This window comes from Quercus lobata, chromosome 6, assembly GCF_001633185.2.
Source record: "Quercus lobata isolate SW786 chromosome 6, ValleyOak3.0 Primary Assembly, whole genome shotgun sequence".
In the NCBI taxonomy this organism is placed as follows: domain Eukaryota; kingdom Viridiplantae; phylum Streptophyta; class Magnoliopsida; order Fagales; family Fagaceae; genus Quercus; species Quercus lobata.
This window is the reverse complement of record NC_044909.1, coordinates 5,974,744-5,988,890: the sequence shown is the minus strand read 5'-3', so window position 1 is coordinate 5,988,890 and position 14,147 is coordinate 5,974,744. Positions and strand designations below refer to the sequence as shown.

The window sequence follows — 14,147 nt, the reverse complement described above, 5'->3', positions numbered from 1 at the left end:
GCTAAACTATTGTATTTTTGAAAGATCTTGAAGATTTTTCTGATTTGCAAGTATCTTGGGTTTAAAAAAGCCATCCTGCTAGATTGGAAAAGTCTTGTACCATTACTGGATATGCATCACAATAGAACACTTTCACAAAATGAATTTGTAGCTGCCGTTGCATTGGTTCATGAGAAAAGAATGGGACAACCAACTCATTGTAGGGTTATTGTAGATAAGCCTACCGGAGTGCCTTTGTGAGGGAACAGATTGTGACTTGCTAGGGCATGGGAACTCAAGTAAAACAAAGTGACTGCAGGCGAACAACTCTACATCATCGTTGATAACGTTCCATTGAATTTTTCTGTGGTAATTTGGTGGACAGGATTTATGTCTTCTTTCGGAAGAGTAGGCATAATGACTATGAATATACACACCTGAAACAGAGTTTTGCATGAAAAGGCAGAAAAGAACACTTTAATGCCCCATTTGGGTGTCAAAAGATTTGGTCTCTATTGATATTAATTTTTTTGCCTATATATTTATTGGTTCTTCTTCTAGTTGATGTTTTTAGTGGTTTTGATATAACTCCACATAGAAACATATCAAATGTTGTAGATTATTGTTAGAAAAGTTGCCCACTACGAATTGTTCATCAAAAAAAAAAGTTGCCCACTACGAATTGTTCAAAGATACTAAATGTTGGACAGAGTTGGAATTATTTTTCAATTTTTTTTGTTAGATTGTGTTGAAGAAAATATTATATGGTGGAAAGCAATTAATAAGAAGAGAGAGAATGCTAGTATTAATTAGGTAGTAAAGTAGAAAATAATAGCATTTAATTATGTTTTTTTTAACCGTTAGATTTCTTAGAAATCTATGGTGTAAAAAATGTGTAGGTTTATAAGAGTTACACCAGGTGTAACTTGAACCTATCTCCTTTTAATAATATATATATATATATATATATATATTTTACCTTCTTAGCTACAGTTCACAATCAAAGATGGTCATGCACTGTAGTTCAACAATCAATTTTTTTGGCTTTCCTTCCACCATTATGAGTATTGGTGGTGCTAAGAGTAGTAATATAGCTTTTTAACACACCAATACTAATGCTCTAAGAGATACAGAACATGGACCAAATCTAATACTATAGCTCCCCTTATTATTATTATTTTAAAGAGAATATTCCTTCAGATTTGGCAGTATAATGTAACTTTTTTTGAGAGTAAACGGCAGAACAGTGTAATGTAACTTGTGTCACACAATTGATATCTTGCACAGATCAGCATTATCAGGAATCAACCTCATAACATAGAGAATTTTAAAATATGATAAATCCTTACATACATTAATATATTGATCACTCCATACATTTTTGTAATGTCTTTAATAAGATCCATCGAATTGTCCATGTTGATAATAAAAATTAATATTTTTGCACATGTTGACATGATGTTTAATAATATATATAATCTATACTGGGTAATAGTATTTTCACATTCCATTAGAAAAGGGGAAATATTAGCAAATCTTCTAAAAGTATTAGTAGTTTAGAAACTATTTTAAGAAATATTTTATGGGAAAATGATGAAATAATTAATTTTTTTAACAGTTTTTTTTATATTTTTCATGAAAGTGGTGTTAAAAATTTTCCAAATATAATTTATTAATAATTATTCTAAAAGCATTGGTTAATATACCAAAAGAAAAGAATATGAATGTATAGTGGAACATTTCCATGCATATTTCTTGTACCAGCCGACATGTTATTGAGCTTCTCAAAGAAGCCACGCAACATTAAAACTTACGCATTAAGCTTCAGGATTTAAGACTTCAACGCATGATCTTTGGTCTTGGGACTTTATTGTTATAAACTGGTGTCCCATATATAAAATCAAGAAGGTAATGAATATTGTAATGGTGACAATTATAATCATCTTCCAACAGATGTGAACTTTTACTATCATATCTTTGTAATGTCGCTCTAGAATTTCACAGTTCTCCAGAAGCCCCTTGTAAGCTTCAGGCATGCCACTTTTCATGTTGTCCAAGTCTTATGGTGTCCTGATTAATTCCAGCAACTGTATCAAAGACATTCTTCAGCTACACTCATAGAATCAATTCTAAGATAATCTCTACTTATATGTACATAAAAGGATAAGTTAAAGAGTAAAGTAAGCTCAAGATGGGACTGGCATATAAACTTGAGCATTGACTAGAAAGTAGAAACTTCCCATAGAGGTTCTTCTCACCAGTGCATAGTAAATAGTAACACCATGTGTATTGAATGTTGACTGCATGCAGTTCCCTTTAACCCAGTTATCTATTTGATGTTCCGGAATTTATTGGCCCTTGGGCTATCCCAAGAATCAAAAACAGCTTTAATAGCCAACTGCAATTGCTGTTTTGTACCAAAACAGGGATCTGCAGATAGATACAGGCAAAAGGGGGTGAGTTTAATGGGATAGAATATATAAACAGTTTTGGCTATATTTTCCTATGCATTCTTTATCAGTTAATGTAAATATTTTTCTAAGAAAAGAGTGAAATAAAAATAAGTTTTTGGTGTCATACTTGGTACCTGAAGGAAAATTTTCACCCTTGGTTTCAAGGAAAAAATTATTGTACTGTTCACCACCTGCTCTTTGAGATCAAAGGCTGTTAGATCAGTGTCAAGTTTGACTTTTCTAACAAGTTTTTCAATAAATTAGCAACAAGAAAATACAACAGTTTGATTCATTTAACACACAATCATCAACAGATTGCATTGGTTTAGAGGGAGCATTTTATTTGGGTAATTTTAATGTTTCAGTGACTTTGCATTGCCTAACAAATTGTAGAAGACAGGAAACTAAGCAGACAATTGAGAAACATTGGAGCTGAACACAAGTTAGCATAGAGAGCAACATCTAAAAGAAGCACTTACGAGTTACAACATCTACAACCATGCCTAGAAAACGTTTGTAAGAGTCATTAGCAAAGCGCTCTCCACTTTTTGAAGCCAAACGACCAACTACCTCATCATTAAGTCCAAGGTTTAGGACAGTGTCCATCATGCCAAGCATGAAAAATCTACAAATAGAAGGCAATTCATTTACTTTTATGTATCATTGAGATAGAGGCAATTCATTATAAATTAATAATATGTGGTATATTAGCTTTAAGCTTACCGTTCCACAGTCTCCAATTGAAATTGAGTGCAAAGTGACCAATACAGAAATTCAAAGTACCCAGAAAGCGAATCAGAAATTTGCCAAGTCAATTAAAAATCCAAGTTAGCTACCATCACATCCACGGCTAACTGAACTAAGAAAAACCCGTCAGCCCCATTATATATATATATAATTTTTTTTCCCTTCTCTTTCTATCCCACTTTCTCTAATTTTCCTTCATTTTCTTAGCTACCAAACACATCCAAATATCATGATTTGAGCCACTAGAAAAAAAAAAAATGATTGCACCAATTAATCCACACTGTTTCAATTGAAAAAAAAAAAGGAAAAAAAAAGAAAGAAAACCAATATATAACCCATAAATCACACACGAGCTTTTTATAATAGAGAGTAGAAACCTTTTTTTATTATTATTATTTAATTTCATTTCCCAAATCTAATACAACTATATATTACATTTATGTTGAGAATTGATTGCAACAGACATTTTATTCAGAATAAACGTAACGCTAACTAGACCACCAAATTTAGCTACTCTCCATTATCATCTTCAACTGTCTATGGCGGCGACGAAGACCATCCTGGTGGTGCCGGTAAATAAGTTGGTGGGTTTGGCATGGAGGGAGGTACCAGAGGACGATCTTCAACAGCTTCAAGTTTGGACTTCTTCATCATCACAGCCAAACGCGCAGCCCTGGTAGAAGCAGGCTTTCCATTAAAAATCAACACTACCAGAGCAAAAACCATGACCACCTTTAAGAAAGTTTTTCCCGACATGGTTGATTAGGGCATAAGAACTTAATTTCTCAATGCTTGTCTTAGCGAAAGGCTAATGGGGTTTTTATAGGGGGAAAACGAATGGAAGAGTTGTCGATATATACAAAACCACCCTCTCTTTCATTTTTATATTTATTTAATCGTTAGTTCTTCACATGCACATGCATAAGCATTTCGACGTCTTTCCATCCATTTTTTGTTTTAGTGGTTTGTGACGCCGGATGACATTAAACGAATGAGGACATTTAGTCAAAACTAGAGTTAAAGATTTTGATATCAAGTGTAGTATCTGTTCTTATCAGTTTAATATTTGATATCCCATCAAAAAAAAAAAAAAAAGATTTTGATTCTTTTGGAAATCAGGGAAATGTATGCCTGCATATATACAATATTATCAATTTATTTTAAGAAAATTTTTATCAAAAATGGAAAAAATGGTAAAAAAGTTTAACAACTTTTTTAATTATCGATAAAAATTATCCAAAAACGATTTACTAACATATGCTGGCATATGTTAGTTAAACCCTTTTAATAATTTGGTTTGATAAAATTACAATTACCTCTCTTATTAATATCATTGATCTTTTTAAAGGTTATTAAAAAATTTATAAATATAAAATTTAGGGGAAAAAAATAAACTAACAAGCCCAACAAAATTAACCTAACAACAAAAATTACCAAAATCCTTCTCACAAAAAAAAAAAAAAGTCTGATTTGTTAATACCAAATATATGTTTATTTAAAATTTTATAATGATTTTTTTTCATCTGCCTAGACTTCATCCCCGGTTGTTATATATTAATTTTATTCAGAAAATGTCTTTTTTTTTAATAAACTTGTAAATGTATGTCTTATTATTATTATTATTTATAAACCAATAAAAATGAAGATATATTGATATCATTTTTATACTCCTTCAGTCCCAAATTGTTTGGCCTGCATTCTATTTTAAGATGTCCCAAAATTATATCTTATTTGAAAAATCAAATACCATTAATTTATTAACATTCCCTTTATGCCCTTAATTTATTTGTGAGAGTATTTTTTTAATTTAAAAAAAATTAAAAACATAAATTTTGTAATCCACTATACATGCCATCTATATTCAAATTTAAAAAAAAAAAATGTTTTAAAATAATTTCTTGATAAATTTTTTTAAGGGTAATTTAGGAAAATTTTAATTTGGACAGTTAATGATGTTTCCTTAAATAATTGGGTTTTTCTAACTAAGCCAAACAATTTGGGACGGAGAGAGTATTTATTTAGTATGCATTGAGAGCATCCACAACAGTGGAGCTAAAAATATAGCTATTTATCATCTACAAAAGTCACTTTATTTATTTTACCTTTTCGCATCCAACATCAATGGATCTATATTTTTAGCTATTTGATTAAAATAATACAAATAACTCATTAGAATAATAATAATAATAAAAACATCCACAGCAGCAACAAAAAAAAAAAAAAAAAAATCCACCAACCCAAATCTTCAATCTTTTTCCTTAACCCAGACCAAACAAAATCAAAAATCATCAATCACAAACAAAATCAAAAATCACCAACACAACACAAACACAGTGTGGGTCGTGCAAGCTAGGTCAGCGGAAGGGGTGGTCAGCAAGTTGGGTCAGTGGGAACCCAAAATAGATGAAGATGAAGATCGGCGATGGGGCATAGATGAAGATGAAGATTGGCGGAAACCCAGCACAGATGAAGATGAAGATTGGCAGAAACCCAACAACTAGGTCGACGGAAACCCAGAAATCAAGCTCCAACAGAGCTGAGGGATGAGGGAGATGAGGGAGGCACTAGACGGCTAGAGAGAGAAAAAAAAAAAGAGGAGGAAAAAAGAAGAAAGAAGAGAAGCCGGAGAAAGAGAGAAAAAAAAAAAGAGAAAATATTTGTTTAATGAGAGAAGAGAGAGAAGTTAATAATTTTTTATTTTTTTTATTTTTGCTACAGTGCACAACCAGCAACTGAGTTGGCGGAAACCTAAAAATCAAGCTCCAACAGAGCTAAGGGGTGAGGGAGATGATGGAGGCACTAGATGGCTAGAGAGGAAAAAAAAATTGGAGAGAAAAAAAGAAGAAAGAAGAGAAGCCGGAGAGAGAGAGAGAGAGAGAGAGAGAGAATATTTGTTTAATGAGAGAAAAGAGAAAAGTTAATAAAATATATATATATATTTTTTTTATCTTCTTGCTACAGTGCACAACCATGAATAGCTGAGCACTATAGCAAAAAACTAAAAAATTTTACCTATGACACTACTATTGCAGCGTGCATTTTCATGTTTTAGTAACTATTTATGTTATAGCTAATGCTCTACATCCACTACCATATGGCGAGTTCAAATCTTCTATCCCACTTTTCATGCTCCACGTTATACTTCACCAATAAATACTTGCCACGTGTTCACCTAATTAATTAAATACTACTATTAATTAATAACGGTATTATTAAAAAGTCAATAATGATAGTATTTAATTAATTAGGTGAACACGTGGCAAATTTTTACTGGTGAGGTATAGAGTGGAGCATGAAAGTGGGACAGAAGATTTGGACTCCCATATGACATGACCACATAAAAGGAATCCAAATCTTCTATCCCACTTTTCTACTCCACTCTATACTCCATCAACAAAAACTTGCCACATATTCACCTAATTAATTAAATACTATCATTAATTAATAACAGTAGCATTAATAAGTCAATATGGTAGTATTTAATTAATTAGGTAAACATATAGTAAGTTTTTATTTGTAAAATATAGAGTGGAATAGAAAAAATGAGACAAAATTTAGACTCACGGAAAAGAAGGTATAGCTTCAATCCAACTCTGTTTAGTGGTTCGGTGACATCAATGACATCCAGTCGGGTATAAGTAGCGCCTACCACACAAATGAAATAGACCCACGACTTTTGACTTTTTGACTTTTGATTTTTTTTGACTTTTTGACTTTCAAAGAGGATTTTGGTTCTTTGGAATTTTTTGACTTTTTGACTTTCAAAGGGGATTTTGGTTCTTTGGATTTTTTTTTTTTTTTTTTTTCTATCAAATTATTTATAGTATGTTTGGATTTGGGCGAGTGAATTTGGATTAAAGAGCCCAAATCCAAATTTGTTGTTTGGATATCTTGGAGAGAGCTTGTGGTTGGAGGATACCGTGACAGGCGGGTTTGGTAAATTTCACAATTTTATCAACACTAGTTGACTAGTTGAGAAGGCATGTGCTGCCCCTTTAGCGAAAAATAAAAATAAAAAAATAAAAAAAAATAAAATAGAGGTTCTATTTGAAGAAACATAAAACCAATTACTAAAAAAAAAAAAAAAAATTATACAGTGTTAATCTCATTAATATAACAATTTAGATTGCACAAACTTAAAATATCTATTGAACATATGAATATCTATATTTCTATGATTAGTAATAGTTACTTAGAACTTATTTACTTAAGGCCAATAAGTTCTAAAAATAATAACAAACATTATATTCCAATGATAAGCAATTGAGTTTTGCTAAGATGTTGTTGAATTAAAATTTTGAAACTAATGATGCCATATGCTACAATTAATGTTCTTTATCAAATACTTGCAACCATTCACAATAGAGATTTTGTTATACTTCCTTTTTCATGTAACATTTTATGCATTTAGCTACAATGTTCAGCTTACTTAGTTTTTAATAAACACCATTTTAAGCAAGAAAAGGGATAAAAAAAAGAACAACATAACAAAATGAGTATATCCAAGGACAGTGAACACGAAAACTACAACAGCAACAAAAGCAAAACAACAGTTTGGAATATCTAAACTTAACAAACTAAAATTAATCATGTGAAAAAAGTTTATCATCTTTTAACCAGAATTTATCACTCAGGTCCTAACCAAGCTCTAGCGTTTATGTCTACACTAATTAATTCAGTATATAAGTCTTTTGAAGGAATAGCCTGCAAGTGCAAAATTTGTAGTATCTACACTCAGCATCTGCATTAATGGATGTAAAATTTTTAACTATTTTGCAAAAATATCCTACTTTTTTTTTTTACACACTCATTTTTACAAAATACTCACATCAGTTTGTCTATTCTACACCTTCTTTTATTTAAATAATATTTTTCTCACATTTTTATTATTCTTTCACAGCTACCCATGGCCCTACCAACTTTAATACACACCCCAACTCCAATAATATATCTAATCTCTATCTAATGCTAAAACAAGAAGTTAAAGAGAGAAAACTCTTGGTGGGTAAGCTTCTTTCTATCTTCCTTTATTTTTTTTTTTTTTTTTTTGTGTGTGTGTGTGTGTGAAGATGGTGGGTAAGCTTAAAAAGAATAGAAATTTAACGTTTTGGTCTAAGTACATTGAAGAGGCTGTGATGAAGTACTCAGAAGCTTTGAGTTGCTGCTAAGGAACACTGATGCCGCCATTAATGACGCTTGTTCTTCTACTATTTCTGCATTTTCTTCTTTTCTTTTTTTACAATTTGGGTTTGATTATTTATATGGGTTAGATGATTTTTTTTTTTTTTTTTTTTTTTGAGGAGAGGTTTTGATGAATTTGGGATCTTGATTTAGATTAGGCGTAAATGCACTTTTAGTCCCTACGTTTTGACCCGATTTCTATTTTGGTCCCTACATTTTATTTTTACCACTTTTAGTCCCTAAACCAATTAATGTGTGACATTTAAGTCCTTACCGTCACCCAACTAACAAAAAATGCTGATGCGGCTGATGGCACAGTAAAATTATAATTAAAAAAAATCTATTTTGGCATTAAAAAATTGCCACATCAGCATCTAAATTAAAAAAATTAATTTATTAATTTTAACTAAATGAAAAATTAAAAAAAAAAAACTCGAGAAGAACATGATGAAAACAAAAACTCCAACCCAGATCAAAGAAGTCAATAACACAAACCTAAACACAGAATTTTCTTTCCTGACCCATGACTGCCCTTAAATCACAACCACAAATCCATCGAAATCTGCCACAAAACCATTAACTATCCACCACAAATCCAAAACAATAAACCCATCCACTACCTACACAATCCCATCGGAGCAAACTACCCCAACCAAATCTAATTTAAATAAAAAAAAAATAAAAAAAATAAAAACTTAACTAGTCCAGGCGCCATTCCTTTTTGATCTAAGAACGAAATCCATCACCAAACTCCAATCTGTGAACGAATCCCACCACCAAACTTCGATTTGTGCCATCACCGAAACCCACCACCAAACTACAATCTTAGCTACTAAAACCCACCACCAAACTTCAATCCAGCCACCAACCATTACCGATCTAGCCACCAAACAATCATGCAATCCATCATCGACCGACCCAAACTTTGATCTGTGCCATCACCAAAACTCCACCACAAACGCTGATCACCACAAACCCACACCCTCCACCACGCCAATTCACAAACTCAAACCTCCACCATGCCGATCCCCACAAACCCACGCCCTCCACCTCACCACGGCAAGTCGGCAACACCATATGCACAGAAACCCACAAAAAAAAAAATGCCAAAGAGAGAGACCCATTGATTTGAGAGAGGAGCTTGAGGCATATGGGTTTGGGTTTGAGTTTGGGTTTGGGTTTGAGCAAAATCAAGAGATAAAGAGAGTTCAAGAAGGCTCACCAAGATTGAGGGAGAAAGAAGAAAAAGAAGAAAGAAAGAAGAAAAGGAAAGAATGGAGGTAGAGAACGATATGGGGTAGAAAAAGAAAAAGAGTACGGTGCTCGTGTATTTGATGAACCCAAGAACCCAAGCACCGTATCAAGAACACAAGCACCGTTGTTTTTATTTTAAATTCTGACGTGGCAATTTTTTAATGCTAAACTAGATTTTTTTAATTATTATTTTACTGTGCCGTTAGCCACGTCAGCATTTTCTGTTAGTTGGATGACGGTAAGGACTTAAATGTCATGCGTTAATTGGTTTAGGGACTAAGAGTGGTAAAAATAAAATGTAGAGACCAAAATAGAAATTGGGTCGAAACGTAGGGACTAAAAGTGCATTTATGCCTTTAGATTAAGTTTGAAGAATTTTATGATTTCTGGTTGGATTTAAGAGAAGAAAAAAGGATAAAGAGGGCAGAGGAAGAGAAAGATCGAATGAGAGAGGAGAGAGGAGAGATAATCAGATGAGAGAGAGAGAGAGAGAGAGAAAGAAGAAAAACTACAGTATCCGTGTAAATATGCACAATTACTGTAGCAATTTTGGATATTTAAACAACTTTAGCTTGATTGACGTGAAAGATTTTGGGGGCAAAATGTGTAAACTTTGTATTTGCAAAGTTTTACACCCACTGATGTGGATGCTCTAACCATTATTATTTATGATACATGCACCCATGCCCAAAGAAAGCAGCCTGCAAATGCATACATTAGAAATAATGTTTCTTTCTCCGATCACAGAGAAATTATAATTGATCTTTATATCCAACCCTTATTTATAATACATGAAATTGTACACAGGGAACAGCTAGCAAGTGTAACAAAATTAAAGTTATTTATAATACATGCTAAAGTAATTGCATCAAGGAGCAACTTCTAGCTGAATTACTGGCATATAGTATAAGCTTTATTAGTGTGGTCAGCCTGTTATATTCAATTTATAAATTCTTAATCCAAAAGTTACTTTGCCAAATTCTTAGTTGCAAAACTCTGAAGCCAAAACAGGATGGAAACCGACTAAACAAAATTTCTGTTAAACTGGATATGGTATCATTCTTAATAAAATTTCTCCCATCATCAAAAGTGAAATTTATCAGAAGATATATATATATATATATATATATATGAAAAAGTTACCTTGAGCACCCCTAGCCAATTGCACCTTTATAGGTTTTTTGCTGCTCAAATTCTGCAATAATACAACGATCTCAGCATAAAGTCATAAACTCAATAATAAAAAACACTATATTAGACATGATTTTATCACCCACATAATTTACTAGAATCTCTAACCAACCACCCAAATTAAGTGAAGAAGACAAGAAAACCTATAATTTCATAAGCATGGACATGAGCTGCATCAAATTTGTAGTGCACAAACGTATTCTCATGTGTCAAATCTCTACATTCATATTATAATTCTTTTTTTCTTTTTTTTTGGATAGGTAATAAGAATATAATTAATCATGATGAAAAAGAGTAGAACGCAAATACAAGGTGTTCATGAAATATTAGAATTCAATATCTTTGGGTTGATAATTATGGACATTGCAGATTTCTCTTTGAAAACTTGGTCCTTTGCCTCCTTGAAAATGTGAGTTTTGATAAAGTAAGTGTGGTTGGGTGGGTGTGAAACGGTGAATTTTGATAGAGTAAGTGTGGAAGAGACCTAGAATTTTTGTGTCTAAAATTCTAGCTCCCCCACTTAAACCCAAACACATGGTAAGGGAGAGAGAAAGAGATGAGAAAAATCCCAATTGGCAACAGAGAGAGATAGAGAGTGCTTTTGTTGATGAAGGAAGTAATTAATTCCTCTCAATTAAAAGCCTAGATTATATGATTTTCCATGAAAAAATATGGAAAATCAAAATCTCAAAACCCAAATAATAATTCTAACATATTCTAAAAAAAATCAAGATAAATACCTGAATTTAGAGTTCCTCTAAATCTTAGTCCGTCCCCCTCTCTCTCTCACCTTTTGATCTGTTTCTGCACCTCTTTTCTTGACTTGACCGTACATGTCATTCCATCCTCTTTCAGCCCTCATCATCGACGACTATAATGTTCTCGCTCTTTCCTGTGTCTCTCTCCCTTACTTACTATGCATAGAAATCTTCTTATCTACTCTCCCCTCTCCTTTCAAGACTCCCTCACTTCTTCAAACAAATAGTGCGTTTGTGAGTTTGTCTCTTTAAGTTGAAAATGAAACGCACCGTCTAGACTCACTAAAATAGTATAACTTGAACATACCAAAAACACTACTCCTAAGGCTATTCACTCTTTTTATATAGTTAATAGGTTATTGATGGAGTCATGGAAGATTAAATGCTATTACTTTGCAAACTTGCATATTCAAGAATTGTTTTATTAGGTCCTCGTGTGAAGTCCAATTGAAGTGAAAGTCATGCCCTATTAATGGTCTAAGTATGAGTCTTTTAGGGTTAAAACAATTTTTAATTTGGGTTTTTATTTTATTAGTTATAGTCAGTTTTATATTGAGAGGCAAATCTGTGATCTCTGCAATTCCTGCGAATTAAGGGTATTTTGGTAATTTAGTTGAGTCTAGAATCTTCTAGGGTTTTAAGTATCTTAGGTTTATTTACTTTGGTTCCAAGTTAGTATTTACTAGGTCTTATTGGCAGTCCTAATCCTATTACTACTAGTACAAGTAACAGTCTCTTAATATATATTGTGCTCAATGTATTCAAAGAGAATAGAATGACTTGATTAATAAAATTGAGTGTTCTGAGCAATAGGCATGTTAGCCTTTGTTGTTTTTTTCTTCTTCTCTCTTTGTCTTCTTCTTTCTAAGGTTATTGTTCATGGATACTATTCACACAGCCCCTAAACAGCCCCAACCTCTCTCTAATTCTTCTTCTTCCCTAACCCTAAACCCACCACAACTAACAATAGACAAATCCCTAATTTGTCCTACATCAATTATTAGATGGCATGATGTGATTGACTAATTGATATATAGTAATAAAAAGTTAGAAACGCTAATTAGTGTTGACACATTGAGTAATACATTGTCGTACATTTTCAGTATAAAAATCGTGTTTTCAAAATATAATTTCCATTGTGTACTATACACAATGCGTAAATACTGTTACATTAATCATAATATATCAATTTGAAATATTGTGAAATTTATTCGGTTTGTAGCATTACTAATTTTTCAAAAATTGTTTTTTTTTTTTTTTTGGTTAAAAGGAAATATTATTAAACAATTAAGCCAAAATGGCTAAGTTAGAGGCAGCAAGCCTACATACACTTTCCCCATTAGTATCAAAATACACAAAATTTGATATTACATCAGATGGGGGAATATCCCAAACTACAAAATGATCTTGCATCACTCCTCCTAGCTTAGCCATAGCATTAGCAACTCTATTCGCTTCCCTGAACGCGTGCTGCACCCTGTAGTGCTGAAACTTGCCCAGAAGCGACCTACAATCAGCCAACAAGGAAGAATAAAATGCATTAGAAGGAGAGTAAGATTGCACCAGCTCAACTACCACCTTGGCATCTAATTCAATCACAAGCTTTTGCACTCCCATCTGGACAACCAGCAATAAACCATCCCTTAGAGCCCAAAATTCTGCTGTAATGTTGGTTGTGAAGCCAATAGACAGAGCAAAGCCTCTCAACCATCTACCCTCACTATCTCTAATCACGCCCCCTCCTCCTGCCCTTCCCGGATTGCCAAAGGAAGCCCCATCAGTATTTAATTTACACCATCCTAAGGGAGGTTTTTCCCACCTGACATTACAAATCACCATATTCTTCTGACACCTAGCCTTACCCACACAGAAGTAATATTCCAAGGCTTGATTTTTACTAACACTATGCAAGCTTCCATTGACAATGCTATTATTAAACGCCATACCATTTCTATGTTTCCACAAATTCCAAATAGCAAAAGAAAAAACATAAGACCACGGCACAGAAAAGTAATGTAACGTCTTACTTTGGCAATTAACTTTTAGCCATTCAAGCAAGTCCAAATCAGCAAAAGAACTAACCATATCATGGGGGACTCTAAGTTTAAACCAGAAATCTTTTGCCACCACACACTCTTTCAATAAATGGCTAATAGTTTCTGGAAAATTGTTACATAAAGGGCAGCAACTCTCCAAAGGTGAGCAAAGGTGAGCAGGAAGGGCAGCGGCCTGCATAACATAATTCGGAATAGCAGACATGGCTGATTTCACTAAAACCGATCTGCCTGCAAATGGTAGGAATCTAGTCTTCCAACCAGCCAGCTTGCTCATAACTCTCTCAACTATAAAGTTCATTGTTAACAAACCATTACCATTTTTCCTATAAAAACACTTGCAAACAACAATCAAATGAAAGATTAAATTAATGGTTATGGAATGTGATGTGGATGCAAGGGAATGGATTGCCAAGGTTGATGGAGAAGAGGGGCTGTCCTATTAGATTTTCATCACCAACGGGTCGATTTTTTAACAAGTATACATATTTAAGATTTTCTATATTATTTATACACAAGTTTTTTTTTTT

At 32.9% G+C, this 14,147-nt stretch overlaps 1 long non-coding RNA gene across 5 annotated transcripts; it reads right to left on the bottom strand.

Moving 5' to 3' along the window:
* Positions 1–1,718: 1,718 nt before the first annotated feature.
* On the bottom strand, positions 1,719–11,828 carry LOC115993654. 5 transcript variants are annotated; one of them, XR_004093041.1, is made up of 7 exons: positions 11,546–11,828; positions 10,758–10,809; positions 3,156–3,852; positions 2,912–3,057; positions 2,567–2,623; positions 2,238–2,409; positions 1,719–2,066 (listed from the first exon to the last, which is right to left on the bottom strand). It is a non-coding gene; the product is annotated as an uncharacterized LOC115993654 (long non-coding RNA). The 5 variants fall into 5 exon arrangements; XR_004093042.1 differs by lacking the exon at positions 3,156–3,852 and having other exon boundaries at positions 2,567–2,628; positions 11,546–11,825; XR_004093044.1 differs by lacking the exon at positions 3,156–3,852 and having other exon boundaries at positions 2,560–2,623; positions 11,546–11,825.
* Between the last annotated feature and the right edge of the window lie 2,319 nt (positions 11,829–14,147).